Here is a 24206-nt window from a genome sequence, read left to right on the forward strand (position 1 = left end):
CGGAGAGGGGAGCTGGGAGCTGGAAACCCTTAAAGATGTTCAGATCCCTTAGGGCAGAGAAAGCTTTGGAGATGCGGGGGATTTAGTTACTTGGTCACAGGGCATGGATTTTGCTCTAATCATTTAGATGGCTTAGGGGAGCTTTGCAGACCTGTCCTAAGAAAACAGGCTCTCTGAGAACAGGATGAGTGGAGGGGCAAACCAAGGGCTGCCCGCTGATTAACGGCCTGACCACGGCTCGCCCTCTGCGCTGCCCATCCTGTCCGTGGGCAGGGAGCCCGCCTGGGTGCGCCCGCGCGGCAGAAGCAGGCCGCTGAGCGGAGGCGGGTGGAGCCTAGCCAGCTGGCACCTGCCCACCCGATTCCAGGGCTGGCGGTGCCACTTGGTGGCCATGCCACCTTGAGCAACTTCCTTCACCTTTCAGGGCCCAGGGGTGCCAGATTTAACAAATAAAATATTGCATGGGAGGTACGTAGACTAAAAAAGCATTCCTTGTTTATCTGAAATTCACATGTAATGGGGCATCCGTATTTCATCTGGCAACCTCCTCTGGGCCTCGCTTTCTTCATTTCTAACATGCGGATGGTAACCTTATGATCCTTATAAGATGGTGAAGATGAAATGATTTAATATACAGAAAGTGCTCAGAACGGAGCCTGGCTCAGCGTACGTGCTCACTGCGGCGACTTTATCGTGACTCTTTCGCGTCACTGTTGGCAGCATTACTTACCTGAACCATTGCCGCAAGTTCTAACTGGTCTAACCCTGACTCCGGTTCCTTTTCCCACCTTCCTTCCATGTGACGGCCGGAGATATCACTCTACAATATTGGGATGGCCAAAATGTTCGTTCGGGTTTATCCATAACATCTTCTAGAACTCTGAGCATGCATTTTAAATTCTACTGCACATCTCATGGCTTCCAAATCCACGTTCGTCTCTCTGGGGTGACCTTTGTGAAACGAAAATCGGAATGGAGTTGGTGTTGCTAAGAGAGCTCTCTACAGTGCGGCCGCTGAGGCAGTGAGGCTTACGCGCGTCTCAGCCGGGGTGGAATCTGAACTTTTGACCGCTTGTCCTAACGAAGACATCCAGAACATCCGCCAGAAACTCAAGATACGTATCAGACCCTTACCCTGCTCATGATAGCCTATCTGCTTATCAGGCCCCTACCCGGTCCCTTATGACAAATATTCATTTCTTGTGTCGGAGAACAGCCTCGTGGCTTTTGCCTTTATAAGCCCCTGACTCTTCGGTTTACCCGAATCTGTGTCTCCCGAATTGCAATTCTTAAGACCCCCAAATAAAGCTCTTTGTTGTTCAAGGCCTTGAGATTGGTTAGTGTCCAACGCCTTCAAGACTTGCACTCCCTCGCCTTTCCGGTCCCTGTTTCCACCAGCCCTGCCCTCTGTGCTCCCTGATGCCCGGCCTCTCCCTGACCCCGTTCCTCCCTCTGTGTCCTTCCACGGCTGCCCCCTCGACCTGGAATCCCTGTCTCCCCTCGGCCCCTGATCAGTGGCCTCTTATCCTCTGGAGCTCTGCTGAAGAGTGCCTTCTCTGGAAACTTCTCTAAGCCCCCATCGTGAGCCTCCCCCAGTCGTCATCCACCTACGTATTTGGGTTCTCCTGCCATACTATATTATGGTTATTTCCTTTTCCATGTTATATTTTCTCTAACAGGATAACATCTGTGTGTAAATAAATTTTAATCCACAGCCTAGAGCTTTTAGTTAGTATCTGAAGTATCTTGGTCAGGAACTCACTCATCTAGGGTGGTGATCAAACATGAAAAGTTCACCACCCAGAGGGGCTGCAGCAACTTCCAACATCCTTATTGCCGTCTACGCCAGAGGCCTTGCTCTTTGGCTAAGGGATGTGGAAGCAATTTTTCACTTCTAGAATGGTCAGTATCCAAAGACGTGTACAGGCACTGCTGTCCTGTCATGGGCAGAAGAGAGGGAGCTGAGGTCTCAATCCCACTTGGCTGGAGGCTTCTGCCATCTGATTTGATGGAGCTGATTTATTGCCGGGATACAGTTGCATTTGCCTCTAGTGAAGCTTTCATGCCAGGTGTCTGTTAGAGAGCCTGAAAGAACAGAGTGCAGGGACTTCACCAAAATGACGCTGGAGAGACTGGTTGGGGTTCTACCTGCTTGCGGACAGAAGTTGCCTCACGTTTGGGAATATGGCTCTTACTGCAGCCCACCACCTGGTGGGGGTGGGGCGGGGGTTGGCAGGAGGCACCTGCGTCCTTCCATGCATCCTGGGTCACTGAAGCCACCGTCATCCACCAGAAAGGACCCGACCAACATGAAACCAAGTTGGTTCAGTCTGCAGTACCTTGTCTCTCCAACTAAAGGTGAGCTCGAGAGCAGGGGCCTATATTCATCTCCTTGGAGACTCCGGCCCCTCCCCCTGCAGCTAGCACCACAGGGGGTGCTTGTACCGAAGGAGCAGGAAAAGGCCAAGACCCTTCATTGCTGAGCCAGCTTCAAAACGTTGAGGACAGACTCAGACATCCAGTCAGCAAATAGGATTGGGACGAAAACATATAGGAAAACAAAGAATACACAAGAAAGGTACCTTTTTTTTTTTTTTTTTTTTTTGCGGTACGCGGGCCTCTCACTGTTATGGCCCCTCCCGTTACGGAGCACAGGCTCCGGACGCACAGGCTCAGCGGCCATGGCTCACGGGCCCAGCCGCTCCGCGGCATGTGGGATCTTCCCGGACCGGGACACGAACCCGCGTCCCCTGCATCGGCAGGCGGACTTTCAACCACTGCGCCGCCAGGGAAGCCCTTGATGTTTATTTTAATCTTTATTAGAAGGACCAGTTCTGACTCTGTGATGTTTGTGATTCTCTGTGGCTTTAGCTTTGTAGCCTCAAACCTGAAGAAGTTATTCCACTTTTCCAAAAGCCTCACTTTTTCACTTTTAATTTTATTATTATCAAGAAAATGATTCCCCTGTATTTCTAAAAGAAATCCAGTCAGTCAAATATTTATCTTTATTTTAAAAACACATTTCCTTTTTAAATAAACTTTTATATTTTGTAATAATTCTAGTTTTAAAGACAAGTTGCAATACAGAATTCCTATATTTCCTCCATGTGGTTTCCACTAATATTAGCATCTTTCATGATCGTGGTAGCTTTGTCAAAGCTAAGGAATTAACATTGGTCAGTACCGCCGATTAGACTCCAGCCATATTTGGGTTTCATCAGTTTGTCCATTAATGTCCTTCTTCAGTTCCAGGATCCAGCCCAGGATCCCACCTGGCACTTAGTCTTCACGTCCCCATAGTCTCTCCAGTCTTTGACAGTTTCTCAGTCTCTCCTTGTTTATCACGACCTTGACAGTTCTGAAGAGTGCTGTCCAGATATTTTGTAGAATGTTCCTTAATTTGGGTTTGTCTGATGTTTCCTCATGATTAGACTAAGGATCTGGGTTTTGAGGAAGAATACCGACTGGCAAAGTGCCTGAGAGGGATTTTTTTAGATTCCTCAATGCCTTTAATGCTAACGGGGTGATGTGTGTGATGAATTCTCAAGAGGGCAAGCTATTTCTTACAGAAAAAGTTTCAAGGAAAAGATATCAAAAGGTACCTTTCTGCTGTTATAAACATTACCACAGTAAATATCTTGGAACGAGACAATGTAGTGAATAATTAAGACTTGTCAAAAATTAATAAACAGAAACCTCAATGAAAAAGAGTCAGGAGCCCAGAGGGGGCACTCTCACATCCTGTGAGAACAGCAGAACCCAATAGGAAGAAGGAAGACTCCGCTTCTTCCCAGGCCAGGGCTCAGCCAATGAAAAGCCATGGACTCTGTTTACTTCAGCCCTCCCAGCTCCCTCTTCCTCTTTATAAAAGCATTTTCATTCCCTTGCTGTGCAGGGACTTGCCCCCGTAGCTCACCATGGTTGCAGACCCCAAATTGCCATCCTCTGCTGATCTCAAATAAACCCACCTTTGCTGGAGAAATATATCTGGCAGTCTTTTTGTTTCAGGTCAACAGACAGTAGACTTTGAACTCGCTCTGTGTGCAAATTCTGGCTCTGCCCCCCCCCCCCACCGAGTACAACTTTGAGCAAGTTCCTTGGTATCTGTGCTGTTTCTTTCTATAAAAGAAGGAATGCGGTGCTTATTATTTATTATTGTAGTAAAATATACGTAACATAAAAGTTACCATTTTAACCATTTTAAAGCGTATAGTTCAGTGGCATTAAGTACATTAACACTTTTGAGTAATTCTCATTACCATCCATCTCCAGAACTTTTTCATCATCCCCAACGGAAATTCTGTATCCATTAAACAGTTCCCCATTCTGCCTTCCATCCAGGCTGTGGTAACCACTATTCTACATTTTGTCTCTATGGATTCGCGTATTCTAGGTATAATACTTGTCCTTTTGTGTCTGGTTTATTTCACTTAGCATAGTGTCTTCAGAGTTCATCTATGTTGTAGCATGTATCAGAATCGAATTCCTTTTTAAGGCTAAATAACATTACTTTGTATGTGTACCACATTTTGTTTGTTCAGTCATCCGACAGTGCCCTTTTGACTTGTTTCCACCTTTTGGCTGTTGTGGATAATGTTGCTGTAAACATTGGTGTACAAATATCTGTTCCAGTCCCTGCTTTCAGTTCTTTGGGGTTTATAACTAGAAGTGGAGTTGTTGGATCATGTCACAATTTCGTGTTTAATTTGGGGGGAAACTGCTCTACAGTCTTCCACAGTGGTTGGACCATTTTACATTTCCACCAGCAACGTGTGAGAGTTCGAATTTCTCCACATCCTTGCCAATATTTATTCTCTGGGTTTTTTTGGAGGGGGACATGGGGTGGATAATAGCCATTGTAATTTCTGTGAAGTGGTATCTTCATTGTGATTTTGATTTGCATGTGTCTAATCATTAGTGGTGTTGAGCCTCTTTTCATGTGCATATGGGCCATTTGTATGTCCTTGGAGGGATGTCTATTCAAGTCACCTCTTGACCACCAACCACCTCTGTCTTGAGACTCTTGTCTGCCTGTACTTCCAACACCCTGCTTTCCTCCGGTTCTCCCTCCAGCCCTCTGATCAGTCCTCCTTTCTTCTCACGCATTGTGGCAGAGCGTCTTACAGTTAGTCCCCTAGAGGTCCCTGACTCTTCCTGTACTCAGTGTTTAGCTCATGCCACCTTCTCAGAGAATCTCATGGCCGATGTGAGATTTGAGGAACTTATTTCCAATGAAGACATCGGGTATTTAATTAATACATTATAAATAAATAAATAAATAAATAAATAGTTTCAGTTAAAAAGCCAATTAAAAAAAGAAAAACTGAATGCTAAGAAATACTCAGGTAATCAAAAGAAATCAGGAAGGGCAACAAAGAGAGAGAGAGGTATCAGATGGGACCAACAGAAAAAAATAGGAAGGTATTAGACTTAAACACAAAGATCTCAAAAGTTACACTAAGTTTAAGTGGACTAAATACTTCAATTGAAGGGGACTGTCAGGCTGGATAAAGAAAGCAAGATCAAATTTTATTCTATTTATAAGAGACGTATTTTAAATATAAAGGTATAAATAGGTTAAAATTATGGGAAAATATATAACATATATACACCAATCATAAGAAAGCTTGAGTGTCTATATTAATATCTGGCTTTCAGACTTGCCTCACCCGCTCCCACAATCACATATTCCTTGCAATAAATCTCTTAATGTATTTCCTCCTAATTCTGTTTCTCTGATTCAACCTTGAATGATAGACACTGATACCAAAACTAGTTAACGACAGGCAGTGCACCCGGCGGACCCACAGATCTGCTCTTGCTTCAGGGGTATTTGGACGGAACAGACCCAGGGATGCCCCTTCTTCCAGCCTCCGACCACCTTCCAACCTCTCTTCTGAGAGAAATTAAAGAAGATCCAAATAAGTAGGTTGTCCACAGGTTGGAAGGCGATATTGTTATGATGTCATTTCTCCCCATATTGTTCTATAGATTCAATGCAAAATCCCATTCAAATCCAAGAAGGCTTTTATTGTAGAAATTTACAAGCTGATTCTAAAATTTATAAATAAAGGGGACATCCCTGGGGAGGTCCATTGGTTGGGACTTTGCCTTCCAGTGCAGGGGGTGTGGGTTTGATCCCTGGTCCGGGAGCTAAGATCCCACATGCTTCATGGCCAAAAAACCGAGGCATAGAACAGAGACAATACTGTAACAAATTCTATAAAGACTTTAAAATGGTCCACATCAAAACAAAAAACTTAAAAAAAATAAAATTTATAGAGAACAGGGAACTTAGAATAGCCGAACAATTTTGAATGAGATTCAAAAGTTACTATAAATTAACTATAAACCGTCAAGTAGTAACAATTCTGAACAAAATGTCAAGTGTTACTATAAAGGTGCATTCATCAAGAAAGTATGGTGTTGGCGTAAGGATATACCTAGACATCAGTGGGATTAATAGACCCTCAATGGTACATGGTTAGCTTGTATTCAGTATAGCTGCCAAAGCAATTCCATGGGGTAAAGTCTCTTCCGTACATGGTGCTAGAACAGCTGGATGTCCATATAGAAAAAAATAAATCTTGACCTTACTTCACACCATACCCCAAACTAATTATGAAACCTGAATGTAAGAGCCAAAACTATAAAGGTTTCAGAAGTATGCATAGGAGAGTATCTTTGCAAGCTTAGGATAGGCAAAATTTACTCAGATGAGACACAGAGAACACTAACCAATGTTTTCTTTTATGAAGCATTGACTTCATAAAATTCAAATGTCCTGCCCATCAAAAGCCACTGTGAGAAAATTAATAGGTAGGCCATAGATTGGGGAAAAAATTGTGATAGATAGGTAGATAGGGATATCTACAAATAGATCATAGATATGATAGATAGGTAATAGATAGGTAGGTAGATAGATAGATAATAGATAGGTAGATAGATAGATGATAGATAGAGACATCTGTAGGTAGATACACAGGTAGATACCTGACAAAGGATTTGTATTTAGAACATATCAAGAACTTGTGCAACTGAATAATAAAAAGATTTACAACCCAGTAATTGAATAAATGATCCCGATTAAGATATTGAGTTCAGAGTTCACTTTATATATAGTCTCTGGAGGCAAAGAAATGAAAGTTGAATTATACTATGAGAAAATCCACTCCCTCATCAATAAGGCTCTCCAGCTTTCAAAATAACCACATAAATTCAAGATACAGTATCACAATTCCAGTCACCTTTGGTGCATTCTGTACAGAGGGTCTACACAGACCTTTGGAAAGATTAGCCGGATAACCCTCGCGGTTTCCTTAAAGCACAGGTGAGGGAGTGAACAGTTCAGCTTAATCCCATAAAGAGAGGAAACTGCGGAAGATCTGCTCCTGAGCGGCAGCAACCTTGACTCCAGGCAGACACACAGATGCGCGCTGTCGCCAAGGCGGGACCAGCTCTGCCAGAGCTCGCCTTTCCCACCCTTTCTGATTGACTCACCCGCCCGCCCCCTCAGCACTTAATCATGCCCCCCTCTATGTGGAAGTCAGGGCTTGTAGCTTGACTGTGGGCTCTCCTTCGAGGAGCCTCTGGTGACTCATTTCCTGCTCCAGCACAGGCTGGGAGCCCAGGGTCTCCACGCCTGCCGTCTCCTGCGCTCCCCTCCACCTTGCCCACGGCTGCCCTTGACGTTGCTATAGAGTAACAGTAGTAACGTCTCTCTGCGAAACCCCGGTGTGGACTTCCGGGCCCCAAAGCTTCACCTTCGTGCCGCCCCCGGAGCCGTCGCGTGTGCTGGTGCCTCACCCGCAATGCCGTTCCCATCCTTCAGCGACCCAAACAGCAGCGCCGTTGGTAGCCACCATGTCCATGAGGTCCCCCCCCGCATCCTCTCTCCTCCCAGCGCGTCATCCTCTGCGCTCGGGAACTTTACAGTGTGTACCACTCAACAGCTTTGTCCTCCTCGGAGAAGACAGACAAGAAACTTGTAAACACATAAATAAGACAATTCAAAGTACAGAGAGGCGTTGTGAAGACAATAAAACAGGCTGCTTGACTTGCAAATGAAGCGTGGTGGCATAACCTCTGAGGAGGTGACTTCTGAGGACAGACCTGAGGGATGAAAGGGAGCCAGCCTTGCACAGATCCCGGGGAGAATGCATCTGCCGGCAGGCACAGCAAGTTCAAAGGCCCTGGGGCATCCTTGGGGCATTTGAGGGAAAGAAAGAAAAGCAGCGTGACCGGGGTGGGGGGAGGGTGAGTGGGGGTCAGTTGCGGGTAGGTGGACCAGGTCCGTTCAGGCGGGGCTGGGGAAGGTGAGGAGAGGCAGGTTGCAACCTAACTGTGGAACAAGGACAGGAGTGAAGGTGGTGTGCTGGGCCGTCTCTTGAGGTCGCCGGGACCCTACTTGTGAGAGGCATTTGGTCTTTTCTTCCACGGCCTCAGGAGTGGAGCTTTATCTGCCAGGCCTTCTGCCGGAAGTTCCACAGGCCACCCTGTTGGAAAGAAATTAGTTCCCATTCAGAGGACGCAGAGAGGGAGCTGCGGATTGAGAAGGCGGTAGACAGAAATCCTTCCCGATAGCCAGGACGGCGGTTAGGAGACAAGGCAGAGGATTTTCTAATAGCTTCCTTCCTCTTGGCTTCTTAGAACTAGAAAACCAACCTTGCATTTTACCTAAATCAGACCGTCAGGAGAAACTCTCAGTGTCTCTGGGTGATTGAAAAGAAAGAAAAAAATCTCTAATGGCAAATAGGTGAGAAAGTGGAAGAATTCCTGGGTTGGAAGTGAGTGGTTCACAATTCAGTTTCCAGTCCATTAGCACTGAGCTTTGAGAGGCCAGATAAAGGGGTGTGATCGGTGAATTTCCTCTCTCTTTATAATCGTAACCAGAACAACAAGCATGTTTTGAACACACCCTGGGAGCCAGGCACACATAACGTTAAGTAGCTCACCTGGAAGATTTACAATCTTCATTTTTCAGGTGAAGGTCGGGAGGTTGAGGAATGTGCCCATGATCGTGTACCTGGGCAGCAGAACAGCTAGGACCCAACCCCTGATTCTCGACTCTGGGGTCTTAACCCCTGCCTCTGGGTGGCTGTGGACTTTCAGCATCTGCTTCTGGCCTGCTGGGCGCTGGCAGAGCTGCTCCCTGGGCCCGGCAGCTGCCCCGAGGCCGGTCGTGTTCAGGCAGAAGCCGCCACCCCTTGGGGAGCTGGCCGCCACCGTCAGGGCTGAAGGCCGAAGCAGAAGGGAGACCCAGGATTGGCAGAGTCAGGACGATCCCTATTTATGCTCCCCTTAGGGGAAAAGGTGAGGAAATTGTGGTTTTTATGAAAGCGTTCACCCTGGCCTCTCGTTGACTGCACATCTGAGCGCACCCAGCCCTCTCCAGGAGCTCCTTCCTAGGGGGTGGCTGAGATGTGAGCCGTGGAGGAGAAATTCCTCACACTGTTTGTTAAAGTAGGTTCCATCTCTTAGGTGGTGTGACCCTCAAGGCTGAGCGTGTAGTCCGAGCAGAGGCCCTAGACACGTGCTTTTCTAGATCCAAAGGTGGAACTGAACTGGCCAGCAAAATCGGTTTAAAATAAGAGCCAGATGTGACAGGGAGGGGCACCCTTGGCGAAGGCAGTTTGCCCCCAGGCAGTCCCATGGGTTGGCGCTCCTCCAGGTGTGCCCCCTCCAGATGCTGGCATCCCATGGCAGGCCCGGGACCCTGATGTGCCTCTGTGTGGTGGGTGGAACTGAGGCCCCCAAAACGTACGCCCAAGTCCCAACTCCCAGAACCTGTGACTGTAGACTTAACCTGGGAAAAATGCCTTTGCAGATGTATTTAAGCTTAAGATCTAGCGATGAAATCACTTTGGATTTAGAGTGGGTCCGAAGTCCCATGACAGGTGTCCTTATAAGAGCAGAGGGAGGTCTGGGACACGGACACACGGGGGAGAAAAGGCGCGAGAAGATGAAGCAGAGGCTGGAGTGGTCAGCCCAAGCCCAGGCAGCTGGGAGAGGAAGGCAGGGGTCCTCCTCTGGGGCCTCCAGCGGCTGCAGGGTCTGGCCAACACCTTGAGTTTGGACTTTCGGCCTCCAGAATCATGGTGGAGACAGGGGAATCTGTGTCGTTCTAAGCTGCCAGTTTGTGGTCATTAGTAAAGCATCCCTAGAAACTGACAGAAGGTTCTACTGCCCCTCATCATGAGGCCTGACTCACTGGCTACACTGCACCCGCTCCATCGCCAGGGCAAGGGCTTCCCTATTTCCAGGGAGAAATGCAACCGAGAAGGGGAGGCCCCCTCTGTCCAGTGTGCTGTCCCTTGTAGCAGAGCCCTGGGCAGGAGACGGACGCTGGCCGTGGTCCAGCTTCAGAAAGGCCCCCGCTCGGCACTGGGGTGGACCCCTCCTCCCCGCCGCACTCTGGGCAGCTTCTGGGGGTCCGGCCAGGCCCCTCGACCCTGCTGGGGGGTGCAGAGAGGTGGGGCGCAGGTCGGTGTGTCTTCGCTGATTCCCTCTCTCCTCTTCTTCCCTCTCTTCTGGAGCTCTAGGCTCCGGAGTCACCTGGGGGTTCTCCCGGCCCTTCTCCGAACGGGCCCTGATGGAGCCGCTGCGTCCACGTCGCACAGGCCCGTTTTCCTCGTCGACCCACCTTGAGTGTCGAGTGATTCCAGTTTCTTTGGTCACATGTTTACCAGCAAGTCCCACAGAGGGCTAATCCCATCTTTTCCATGTGGGTTTTTCTAGTTTCGCTCGAAGCACCGTTTCCAGGTTCTCGAGGGGTGGAAGGCACCGCATGGTTGGGGCTCCGTGGGGACACCCGCCAGGGGACAAGCTGGTCCTCTGAGCTGAGTAGCCACAGCGAGATGCCAGAGGGATGGGCAGGGTCATCCTTACTGCTCTCTTTCTCCTGTGTCTGTGTGCGTGCGTGTGTGTGAGACTGAATGTGTGTGTGCATGTGTGTGCATGTGTATGTGAGACTGCAAGTGCGTGTGTGTGCGTGTGTGTGAGACTGAACGTGCGTGTGTGTGTGAGACTGAATGTGTGTGCATGTGTGTGTGCATGTGTGTGAGACTGAACGTGTGTGTGTGAGACAAAGTGCATGTGTGTGAGACTGAATGTGCGCGTGTGTACACGTGTGTGAGACTGAACGTGTGTGTGTGAGGGACTGTGTGTGTGTGTGTGTGTGTGGAGGTAGGAGCCAGTCACTCGCCACCACAGTTTCTTCTCACTAAATGAAGGGAGACTTTGAAGTTCTTACTCTTTTTCCTGTCGGTGCTAAAGCCCTGAGATTCTGTGGAGCTCGTCCCAGGAGAATTTAAAACCAGAAACAGCGAGCCCGCGAGCGCTTTCAGCAGCTCCAGCTTACAGAGCGCTCCAAACCCACAAGAGAAAAAAGAACGCTTTCAGGTCCTCTTCCTCTTCCACTGGCGTCTGCAGCAGCCAGCGCCTTCGGCACAATCTCCTGCTCCCTGGGAGGCACCACTCTTGTGGTTTGGTTTCACATCTGTCCTTGAGCCGCCCTCCAGCGGGTGAGGCTGCCGCCTGCAGCGCGGGCCTGAGGCCGGTGCGAGCTTCGCCCTCGGCCCGGGAGGCGAGTTCCCAGGCGGCCCCCTCGCGGCTCAGTGCCCCCTTTCCTTGACCACGGTAAAGAAGGACAGTAAAGCCAAGGACTTGCGTTGCAGAAAGAAATAGACCCAGGGGCGTGCAAGAACAGGGAACGCAGTGATGAGGGCTCCGCAGCACATCTGCGCAGCTCCGTTTCATTCACTCCTGGATCCCCAGTGGTCCCACCATCCCAGACTCTCAGGATGTCGGAGGAATTGGGATCGCTCACGTGAAGATGTTGTGGCCTCACGTGCCAGCCCTCACGGGAGGGCTTTGCGCTACTTTCCCTGCCGTTCCTCCTCTGCTTTGTCTGCCCTGTGTCTGTGGATGTGGTTCGGGGAGCAGGGAGGGCGGGTGAGTAGGGATTGATCGCCCAGAAACGGTCCTTCTTATGACGCTGGGCCCCCCTTGGTCTTGTCAAGCTCCATCCAGTGGAAAGACCAGCCCAGGTACAGACCCCACCCAGTGGTTTATGGGGGTTGATGTGTAACTCTGGTACACAAGGCACACAAGGTTTTACGGAAACACCCGAAGGAACTTTTTGGCCAGCCCACTACACTTAGATACAGTCTAAGAACAGTACGGTCCAGCTGCGATCTCGTCCTCCTAGGCGCCTTCATTAATTCATTCCACTTGAGAAACAGTGACTGTGTGCCTTCCGTGTGCCGGCCCTCGTTCAGGATGCTGGGGGGCGCACAGGTGAACAGACTCGCCGTGGATCCTGCTCTGGGCCCAGGCGGTTGGCTTCCTTTCCTAATGCTGAGGAAGTGCCCAGGCAGGAGAACGCGTCTGTCTCCTCCCCACCCCAAGTGTGTGGATACTGGGGTTCAGTGCCTGCCCCAGCTCCCACGTTTGAGCGCCCCATCTCCACCTTTGGTCTGCAGGGAGCCAGAGCTCCACCGCCCCTGCGCCCAGCAGGCTTCTGGCCCCGGGCCTGGCCTTGCTCTTTCAGGCGTACAGCACCCTCTGTTGGTGACCCACATGTAATACCCTGGCCTTCAGCTGGGGCACCGTGCAGCCCTGGTAGCCTTTTCTGCTCATCTGAGCCCGGTGTGTGCTGTTCACCCATCCAGCCATCTATCCATCCGTCCAAACAGCCACTGCTGAGTGCCAGACCCTGTCCGAGGGGGTGAGGATATAAAAATGTAAAGATAAATTTTCTGTCTTCATCACAAGGTAAATTTTCAGTCTTCTCCCAAGTTTCAAGTTCAGCTCCGTTCCCCTGAATGAGGATCCCAGTGCTGGTGGCTGGATGGGGCCTGGGGTGCATTCCAGGTCCCATTATCTCTTTCAGAGGATGTGGCCTGAGGGTCCTCTCGTCAAGTGGACCCTTCGTGGTTGTCCTGTGCGTCCTACAGTTTCCCAACCTAACTGGGCAGATCTGTCCCCACTCTGACTCTGTGCTACATGTAGAATAATGGGCTTAATTCCCCCGGGGGGACAAACTCCTATCCCCCAAAACTACCTCCCCCACCCCCGCCGCCCTGGAACTCCTCCCTTCCCCTCCCTAATGGGAGCCCACTGGCCATGGGCGTGAGCAAAGCCGGGCAGGTCCCGATCAGGATCTCCTGCCACCTTCCCTGCAGCCACCCGCTGCCGCTGGGCTCTGTGCACCTGCCGTCCCCACCTTCAGGATGCTGGTCCGCCACCAACCCCTCCATCTTCAAAAGGCAAATGCACACACCTCGACTCTCCGCGGTGGCCGTGGGGACGCTCACACTCCCGTTCTTGCACCAGCAAGTCTCAGAAAAACGCAGGCGTTGTGGCGTGGGGCCCCCTAGAGGCCAGCAGGGGTTACCACATGCCCTCAAAGCGAAGACAGCCTCTCCTCAGAGGGACCAGCCTTTCAAGTACAGAGTGTTTCTCGCCGGCAGAAACACAGGGCCCAAGATTTTTTCTGTCTTTCTCTTCCGGTATTTCTGCGGTTTAACTCTTTTTAAAAAATATTTTATTATGGCTGATTTACAATGTTGTGTTAGTTTCAGGCGTACAGCAAAGTGGATCAGTTATACATATACACATATCCACTCTTTTTTAGATTCTTTTCCCATGTAGGTTATTACAGAATACTGAGTAGAGTTCCCCGTGCTATACAGTAGGTCCTTGTTGATTATCTATTTTATATATAGTAGTGTGTATATGTTATCTATTTTATATATAGTAGTGTGTATGTGTTCACCCCAATCTCCTAATTTATTCCTCCCTCCACCCCGGTTTAACTCTTTTTAAGCTTTTGTTTCAATATAGCAGCTTGAATCCATATATTATACAATATATTATACATATAATTATACATACATTATGCAATATATTCCTGTGTATGAATATATACAATTCATATGTTTATATATTACATGAATTGTATGATATATGAATTATACATACATCATACAATTCATACATTCATACATTATACAATATCTAATATATGAATTCATATGTGATATAATTCACCCATTTAAAGTGTATGATTCAGTGGTTTTAGTATATTCAGAGTCTTGTAACCATCACCACAATCAACTTTAGAACCTTTTCCTCCCCCCAAAAAGAAGCCTGTCGCCCCCATTAGCTGTCACCCCCCACTTCCCCCCAGCATGCCGAGCCCCTGGCAACCGCACACCTCCTTTCTCTCTCTGTGATTTGCCTGTTAGGGATAACTCGTGTGATTGGAATCACATAATACGTGGCCTTTTGTGTCTGCCTGGCTTCTATCACAAAACAAGCTTTTTCTCCTTATTTCATCTGCAGTTTAATTAGACTGATGATATAGTCCATCAACCTAAACGGGACACTTGTAGAGTGAGAGCGGTGCCCTTGATAATTACCCTGTGACATCAGGCACGCACATGGGCCACCCCTAGTCAAAGCGGCAGAGGCGTGAACGTCCTGCCTTCAACTGGAAATGGTTGCACCTCACAACCACTGTGAAGCCACCTGCCTCCCCTTCCCTAAATCAAAATTCCCCAATCACCCTCAGCAACCTCGGGTCTCACCGGGAACTGAAGTTAATTTACTTGTAGAGTTGCTAATGCTCTGTTCACAGCTGAAGCGTGCTCGTGATTTATGGGAGAAATAAGACTCATTTCCCCCAGAGATGAAAACTGGCAGTTGTATTTTTCATTTTGGAAGCATGGAATTTGACTGCACAGGGTGCAAACTGCAAAGGAAAGCGGGCACAGAAAACACAGCTTTGTCATGACAAACATGAAAGGGATGACACGGACTGTGGGCCTTCAGAGTGAGCCTCTCGGAGGCCTAATCGGCAGCTCTGAAAAGGGCAGCATAACTATTCACTGTTGGGCTGTTAGAGGCACCTGGCTTGGTGTCGTCTCTCGCCGCGCCTGTCCCTCCCAGGTTCTTTTATGTACTCTCAGAAGATGTTTTCAGTGTTCGTAAACCAATGAAAAATTTATTATTTTTACATTATAAGTATCTGCTGGGTGGAGATAGAAGTGATGCCTTTAGGACAACAGCTTCTCACGGTCGCTGCTGACTCATGAGCACGCGGTACGGTTCAGAAGTAGATGTGTTTAACTATCGATGCCTGCCCCTCACCCCGCCTTGCTGCAGTAAGGCGTTATGAAATAAGGAGATCTCTACCACCAGACACCTGCATCACTGTCATCAAACGAGCATTGATGGTCCCCCCACAAGCAGGATGCTCTGCACCATGCTGACGGGGCTGCAAACAATATACTTGGGCTGCCCTGGAACACTACACACACACACACAATTATATATAGTAACCAAGAAGCCATCTTCTCCAAATCTCTGGCTCCCATCATGCCCCTGCCTCAGCCTCGAGCCTGAATTCTCTAAGGAACCGAGTGATGGTTCTGTGATTTGTGTTCTGAATTCACTACCCAGGTCGATTGAGGGCCACCTGTCACAGTGTGGCCAGGGATCACCCCCTGTGGAAGCTGGTTTTGATTCCTGCTCTTCAGATGCAGGGAACGTCCTTGGAGCCAGACGTTGCGTCTAGACGCTTCCAAGCCAAGGAGGACCCTCATACCAGTCCGGTTCTGGGCCCCAGATGCCCACGTGCTCCTCTGGTGTCCCAAGCAGCTTTTGTTTGTGTGTGTTTTGTGTCTGAGCTCATCCATCTGGCTCCCCTTCTGCCACCTTTTCTTCTGTTTACACCCACAATCTCAATTTGTCTTCCAGCTCTTTCCAAACCAATTAGGCTGTGGACAGATTTAGTCCATTTCTAGGCCAGATGCTCAAATACATCCTTTTCTGCATTAAAAATAATCGAAGTAGGCTCCCAGCCAGCCACAGGATTTACAGACCCTGGAAATTCTAGGAGAAATCCGCAGAAATCTTTCTGATTCCGGTGCCATCCCCACATTCATTCAGCAGGGGGAAAAAAAGGCATTGATTTCATGGGAGCATGGAAAGCATTTAAGTGTTGGTCAGAGCACCCAGTCTCTCACAGTCAGAAGATCTGGCCTGGACCACCTGGTACCTTTCTTTCCCGATGCGATGTTCCTCTCCAGTGAGGTCACGCACCGCTCCTGGGCAGGGCAAGCCGCTTCTCCCAGCATTTGTGTATCCATCCCCTCCAGCCGGGGAAGCTGGGGTTTTCTTGTCAGCACTATGCTCTCCACTTTGTTGCTTATTCGGGTGCCGTTTATACAGATACGTCATATTCTCTATGTGTGTCGCGTGTTTAAGCTAGGACCATCATTTCTCACCTTATCTTAAAGCTTTAGGAAAGGGTTTGCTGATGAAATGGGTAGGGTGTTCCAAGGAGAAAAAGCTCACGTCATCATGCCCAGGGGAGGAAAACAATTCCTTAGCTGGAGCCCAGCGGAGAGCTTGCAGAGCAGGTGTTTGTGCCTCTGGGAAAAAAATCATACGATGCTGCGGGTTTCCTTGCTGACGGGAGAGCTGCCCACAGGCAGATACCTCCTGGCCATTCATACTCACACAGAGGCCTCCCTCGGCTTCCCGGGGAGAAAAGCCAGTGTCAGAATCCAGTGTGCGAAAGACTCCAGCCTACTCCCAGGAACCTCAGTTAGGTGTCGTAGGTGAGGCCCCGGAATCTGCAGGTGAACTGGATGCAGGAGTTGCCAGCTGCAGAATCTGGCCACGCTGTACCACGGCCTCCCTGGATCCCCCAGGATGCTGAGCTCCAAACACAGGTGCTGTCATGCTGCCCGGAGGTCCAGTTGGGAGCCTCAAGGGTTAGAGCAGAGGGGGGACACATCATACCTGGGGGCCAGGTGGAGCACCCTGCGTGCAGCCCATGGGCACCGTGAAGGGCCCCTCATCAAACGTACAGGCAGAGAAACGCTGTCCCAAGTCACCCCACAGGAGCCATGGGTCCAAGCGTCGGAGGAAAAGAGAGGGATCAAATGTCACCCACGATTGTCCCAGCACCATAGGTTAACCCCGAAGGTCAAGGCTTCTCAAACAAAACCAGCTCTCATTTATAGATTGCCTCTAACTGCGTTCTATACTGTATGTATGAGCCGCGTGGTGTCATTTACTGAGCATTTACTCTGGGCCACAAGGTGGGGGGTCCTTCCTGTGGGAGGCGATGGCGTGTGAAGACCCTGAAGAGGACGGTGCTCCCCCCGCCAACCCCACCATCGCTCTCTCCTCGAAGTATGGTCCAAGGCTGGCAGCGTCAGCATCACCTGGGGGAGCGTGTTCAAAATGCAGGCTCTCAGGCCCCCAGCCCCTCTGAGTCAGAGTCTGCCTTCTAACCAGACCCGCAGGTGATTTGAAAGCAAGTTATCAATAGAGACGCACCGTTCCGCTCCTCCGAGGACCCGTGGAGGCTCCCATCTCCCCATCAGTGATGCTTTTTCTTGTTTCTGTCTGCAAATAAACGTGCCTCAGCCCATACTTTTTTTTTTTTTTAAAGGCACAAGCCCAGATTCCTATTAATAAATGAATTCCCAGTGAGTGATTTCCAAAGCCAGAGGGGACACGGCATGGCTGAGCTCCAGGGGGAACGGATGACGACTGCAGCAAACGGCACCGTCCCCAGCACCGCCCAGGGTGTTTTATAAACGGCCAAGTCTATCCCCTTATTAAACAGCCGCCCCCGAGCCCCCAGCCATAGAACCACAAGGCCTGCGTTTCCTGACGCTGTGGACTTGGACGGGGCCTCCTCTGCGGCGGGGAAGCCAGTGGCAACGGGAACCTGCAGGGACCCGGCTCTGTGCCCTGCTCTGAACACAGGCATGTTGGAGGCCGATGGGGGTGTGCCTAGGATGGGGCCATCGGCCGGGCTGTGACAGGCCTCCGCTGGTCTGACGCTCCATCCAGAATAAAGCAGGCTCGAGCTTTACCAGCTCCCTTGAGTGACAGATTAAGTGTGACCCGTTGGACGGAGTGCTCGTCTCAGGCTGGCGGGGAGAAGGCTTCCGTGCCGGCCTCAGGGCTGGAGCTACTGTGCCTTAACCATCAGTCTACAGCGGTGGCATCGTCCTCACCTCCCACCTGTTCTACCAAAGAGTCAAGGACCCTAGGGACCGGATTTCAAACACTTCCCTGTGGCCCGGGCCACGTCCGTAAGTTCTAAGGATGTCATCTAGTCCTGATACAGACTTGCTTGGTATGGGTCTCCTGCGGTTGCTATAATCAGTATTAGAATCAAGGTTAGAAGTCGTTGCTGAGAAGTGGCGGCGAGGCAGGAAGCTCGTCAACGAGCCCGTCAGCGTCAGATGCAGAAACTGCTGCGAAGGAAACTTCTTTGCTGAGTCCTCAGCCTCAAAGTGGTGACAGTGTTAACTCTCTCGCAAGGCTTTTCAGAGGAACAGAGGAGGAGACATCAAGGCAGTTGCCTCGTGCGTGTTAGGCATGTGGTAAATGCCTGTAGGATCTGGACCCTTCCTCTTTACCACTGAGTAGAACATGGAATAGGGAAAATCCATTTTGGAGTCAATCCCCAAGGCTCGGTTTCCGGCACACGACGTGGGTATCACGTGAAGGCGATTTGACCCAAAGGTGTTAGTGTTCATGGCGGAGCTGTGCTGTGTTTACAGGGGGCCCTGATGCAAGGCAGAGGCTCAGCTCCGTCACAGCCTCATCAGGAGACAGTGGAAACTCAAACACTATGGATTCTTTCCTGCCAGGGTTTTTTTTTTTTTTTTTTTTTTTTACTTTACAATGTTGTGTTAGTTTCTGTTGTACAGCAAAGTGAATCAGCTATACGTATACATATATCCCCTCTTTTCTGGATTTCCTTCCCATTTAGGTCACCACACAGAGCATTGAGGGGAGGGGGAGTTCCCTGTGCTATACGTAGGTTCTCATTAGTTATCTATTGTATACATAGTTGTGTATATATGTCAGTCCCGATCTCCCAATTCATCTCATTCCCTCATCCCCCCTTGGTATCTATACATTTGTTCTCTACATCTGTGTCTCTGTTTCTGCTTTGCAAATAAGTTCATCTGTATCATTCTTCTAGACTACTCAGCCATAAAAAGGAACGAAGTTGGGCCATTTGCAGAGACGTGGCTGGACCTAGAGACTGTCATGCAGAGTGAGGTAAGTCAGAAAGAGAAAAACAAATGCCGTAAAATACCGCTCATATGTGCAATCTGCCAGGCTTTTCTGGAACACCGAACCCCCTTGATCTGTCTACCTTCCCACCTGTGGGCTCACATAAGCCAGTAGAGGGCAACCTTCCCCACGGGAGGTGTTACCTAAGGCAGGGCCAGCTGTGTGGACAACTTGGGATTTTCCCGCGGGCAGGTTGGTACCACATCCTGTCAGCCAGGCCTGTTCTGCTTTTTACAGGGAAACAGCTGCCTTCTTGCGCCCAGCCTCTCCCAACAGTGTGTCATCACAGGCCACTTCTGGGCCGCTAGGTTCTGTGTGGTGGTCAGAGGCAACCAGCGGCCCCGCTCAAGAGAATTTAATTCTCACCGTATGTGTAAGGGCCGACGCAGTAATTTTGCAAGCATTGTTTAAGTATTTGGGAGCGTTTTGTTCATTAGACAACCAAAGTACTTAAAAAGAAAATTAAACATATTTTCATTATAAAAGCACTATGAAATGTCCAAGGGAATTTAATTAGCCAAAAGTTCTAAAGTCCTTTTGTAAACAATTACTTGAATTTGAATAGATTTCTAAGTGAAATCATAAGATTTGTTAAGTTCGACTGAAAAGCTTGAGAAAACCTGGGTTTTACAATGCGTTACTTTAAAAAAAAATTGAACACTGTATTCATTTTTAACACCAAAGTCGCCTGTTCTGGTACTCAGTCTCCTTTCAGGACCACAAAAAACATGCAACGGCAAAGGTGCATAGGAGAAACCGGGTGATGTGTTTCCCCAGGGAAACATGATTTTTCTTACCTGTTCTGAGTCTTATTCTTTTCCCACTGGATCTGGTTTTGCCCTTTGAGGGAGAGAAGAAAAATGTGAATTCAGTGTGTTGTCAGAGACGGACGATTTCACACGCTGAGCTCTATTTTTCTGCTAGAAAGTAATTCCTTCCTCCCTATCTCCTCCTAATAAATGATCTTCCATCTTGATTCTGTCTCCCTGAGATATCTCATCTACTTCTGGATCCGAAAGCTCTATGACTTCTCTTCCAAACACCGGTCCCCTGACTCAGATACTAGCTGTCCCTAAGATGGGATGCTGTCATCTCGAATTCAACGCATCTCTGTGATCTCCTGTGCCTCCTTTTTCATGTCACCCGGCTCAGAACCTCAGGCATCTTTAATGTCTTTGCCGTGGACCACTTTTATTTAATAAGATCATTCGTTCTTAGAATTTCCTTACCACCGCCATTACCGTTAGAGGCCAAGTCCTTACTTCCAGACCACAAGAACTTTTTTTTGGAGGGAGGGGGATTTTTTTGGATTGATATATAATTCACATCCCATTGAAATTCACTTGCTTAAAGTATACAGTTCTGTGTGTGGTTTTTACTATATCCTCAGGTATGTACAAATATAACCACCACCCACCCCCAGAACACGTTCATCATCCCCCAGGGAAATCCTGAACAATGACTTTTGAATGAGCCGTATTGCTGCTGGTCTTTGCACTCAATTAAATATACCTAGAGGTGGTTTGAGGATTAAGCCGTGTTCGGTTCAAATGCTGAGAGCACCATGTTGTCCTTAGCTGAGGTGACTGTGGTGTCGTGGCTCTGGGCTCTGAACCCCAGCAATACGACATACTGTTTTTGTGGCCTTAATATTTCCTGTGCCCAGTTTTATCATCTGTAAAATAGGACAACAATGGTACAGTATGAGAATAAGATAAACTGGCATGACGTGAGCAATCAATGGACATAAGTTGTTATTTTATAAACTTCTCATCCAACCATATAACTTTAATGCATCTTCTTAGAATTTTAATTTTGAGATGACTGTAAATTCACATGCCATTGCAGGAAATCATACAGAGAGATTACTCAGTTTTCCCCAGTGATACCATCTTGAAAAACGATTGTCCAAATCACCACCAGAAAATTGGCATTGATGCGCACAAGATACAGAGCATTTCTGCCATGACAAGGATCCTTCACGTTGCCCTTTCCTAGCCCCCCACTCACTCCTTAGCCCCTGGAAATTCTGAATCTGCTCTCTGTTTTATCATTTCAATCATGTTAAGTCAATGCGACCATAGGGTGGTTGGGATTGACTTTCTTCACTCAGCACAATTCCCTTGAGTTCCATCCAAGTTGCCGTTTGTAGACACTGGGTTCACTTTCCTTGCCGAGTAGTGCCCTTCGCTGTGGATGGACCACACGTTGTTTGACCATCTGCCCACAGAAGGTTTCCAGATTTTCACCATGACAATAATGCGTATTTATTCAGACTTCACTGCTGAGAAAGAACTCTTTCGTAGATCTCACCTGTCCAATACAATAGCCCTGGGAGACAGACCAGGCCATGTTAGCCTCACTTTATAGTGAGAAAACGGATTTGCCCAGTGTCACATAGGTTGTGCATGACAGAGCTGTCCCTCAGATCACCCGAATAAATACCCTGTGCTTTTTTCTTTTCACCATATCACTCTGCTTCCTTTATAAACTCATTCATTCAACAAACGTTTCCAGAGTGCCTGAGCTCCAGGAACACAAAAATGACAGGACACTGTCCTTCCAGAGCGTATGTTAGAGGGCAGTCAGAAATTCAGAAAACAAAATAACAACCCAGAAAGGTAATGACTGTGATGCTCAAGGTGGGAAAAGAGAAGATGTGTTTGAATATGTGTTTGGGGGCAGCCTCACCAGGTCCCTGCACGTTGTGGGCATGGGAACTGGTGACAGTATCATGCAGTTGAAGGCAGTGGTATGTGTGTGCTGCTGTATAGAAGGTTCTACTGAAATTTCCCATGGAGTGTGACAGTTCCCTGAAGGTCATTGGCTGCGGACAGATGCAGGCTGGGACCAGATATTCTAATTTCTGTGACTGTTCGAGTCCCCAGAAGAAGCAGAGCCTTGTACGCAGAGACCCAGAGAAATACAACTTTCCTCGGGTGGCTTCCGCAAGAGGAGGAGAGACATTCGCATTTGTCAAGAGACCCGGACCTCAGACCCTGGAGAAAAAGGGACCCTGAGAAAAGCACTGGGTCCACACAGGAAACGAGCCCCAGGGCTTCTCAGACCCACACCGCATCTCCAGGACAGCACACAGCAGTGGAATTCCCACCACCAGTTGCAGAAATGACGCTGCGAGCAAGCCTGTCTTCACAAAGCTAGTCATCGTGTTGGGGAGACAGACCAACAGACACACGCGGCGTACCCAGTGTGACGGGTGCCATTCCAGGGCCCACAGGGTGAGCGCTGAGGACATGGGACAGCCCAGCAGAACGGTGCTGCAGGGCAGGCGGGACATTTGAAGGGATGTGGGAAGAGTTAAGAGCTAAGGCATAGCACCCCTCATCAAGTTTGTTGCCCACGGCCTCCCACCCCGTTCCTATCCGGGCAACACTAAAGAGAAAGCAAGAGCCCTGGATTTCTCAGCTGGGCAGGACCCAGCTACTTCAGGTCACAGCCCTGCCCTCGGGGGCTTATTCTCCACAGTTATTGGCCGGCCTCCGAAGCATCCTTCCTCTGCTGCAAGAAAGGGCTCTTGTTCGCTGCTGAATGGCTTCGTCAGCCTGCTTCCTGCCCACATCAGCTTGGAAGCCCAGAGGCTTCTTTTCGTTTTTGAACCACCTCCGCCCCTTTAAGTTCAAACTGATGACGCCGCCATCAATTCAAACCTTATAAACATGGTATGGGTTTCCCCGGAATCAGGAGGAGTTTATAAAAGTCACACTCACAAACATTTTGAGATGGGTCCCTGTCTGGCTTGGGATTAGATTTAGGATGCTGTAGGGTAACACCCTTAAGAGCCTTAGAAGTTCTTTGACCAGCTGAGAGGTCTCGGAGACATGCCATTAAATATTCCTGAAATCGTAAAAGAGAACCACATCCTTGAGAGGACCCTTTTTTTTTTAAATTTATTTATTTATGGCTGCGTTGGGTCTTCGTTGCTGCGTGCAGCCTTTCTCTAGTTGCAGCGAGCGGGGGCTACTCGTCGTTGCGGTGCGCGGGCTTCTCATTGTGGTGGCTTTTGTTGCAGAGCGTGGGCTCTAGGCACGTGGGCTTCAGTAGTTGTGGCTCACGGGCTCAGTAGTCGTGGCTCACGGGTTCTAGAGCGCAGGCTCACTAGTTGTGGCGCACGGGCTTAGTTGCTCCGCGGCATGTGGGATCTTCCCAGACCAGGGCTCGAACCCGTGTCCCCTGCATTGGCAGGTGGATTCCTAACCACTGGGCCACCAGGGAAGCCCGAGAGGAACTTTTACCCTAAGGCCGTCTTACTTTGAGAACAACTTGCCTTCTGGAAAGGCTGGGAGTGTGAAGCAGTTTAATTTTGAACCCAGAAAATCCTGGCTTCTTTATATATTCTCTAAATTATATTTGAAAACTGAAAAATTCTTCTTCTAGTTCATTTCTCTTTATCTGTCCCTTATCTGCTGAAAGAAATCAGTTGACACTTTCAACCTTCTGCCCAAAACTTTCTTGGCCAAATCGCTATCCATTAGCTATGGCTGGTTTTATTTTCCACATTTCCACACTTGTCACAGTTGAGCAGGTGACAGCTTTGCTAAACTTTCCACCACTACATCACACGGATTTTTTTTCCTCCAGCTTCCGATAACAATTTCCTCTCTGCCTTTACAGGCCCGACAACGATCTTCCTAAAACTCTTTTAAGCCAGTGCCGTACGGTTTACGTTTTTAAATGTCAACACGCCGTTCCTGGTACCAATTTCCATTCTGGTTATCTGTCGCTGTGTAGCACACTGCCCGAAAACCTGGTGCCGTAAAACAGCAATATTTTCTTATCTCTCACGGTGCTGTGGGTTGACTGGTCCCAGGTGAGCGGTGCTCATGGGGGTCTTTCCTGTGATCACAGGCAGATGTTGCTGGGGGCTAACGTCGAGGATGTGAGACCAGAGAAGAAGGTCAGGGTTAGACCGTGAAAGATCAGTGTGCCTGGTTAAGGAATTTTAACTTTAAAACATAGTCAGTAGGGATTCCTGGAAGAATTCTGAGCAAGGAAGTGAGGTTATTAGCCCTTTCCTAAGAAAATAATGAGAAGCCGAGTGGGAGTGGAGGGAGGGAGAGGCCGGAGAG

At 48.9% G+C, this 24206-nt stretch overlaps 1 long non-coding RNA gene across 2 annotated transcripts in view; it reads left to right on the forward strand.

The window, feature by feature from the left end:
* LOC307176435 overlaps window positions 1–24206 on the forward strand; it is a 98928-nt gene that overhangs the window by 27472 nt on the left and 47250 nt on the right. The window contains exon 3 of one of the 2 annotated variants that reach the window (XR_013824758.1): window positions 19025–19104. This is a non-coding gene — a long non-coding RNA (uncharacterized lncRNA). Of the gene's footprint in view, window positions 1–19024; window positions 23373–24206 lie in introns of those variants that run through there. The other variant, XR_013824759.1, reaches the window with a different exon arrangement.

This window comes from Stenella coeruleoalba (assembly GCF_951394435.1).
Source record: "Stenella coeruleoalba genome assembly, chromosome: 18".
Classification (NCBI taxonomy): Eukaryota; Metazoa; Chordata; class Mammalia; order Artiodactyla; family Delphinidae; genus Stenella; species Stenella coeruleoalba.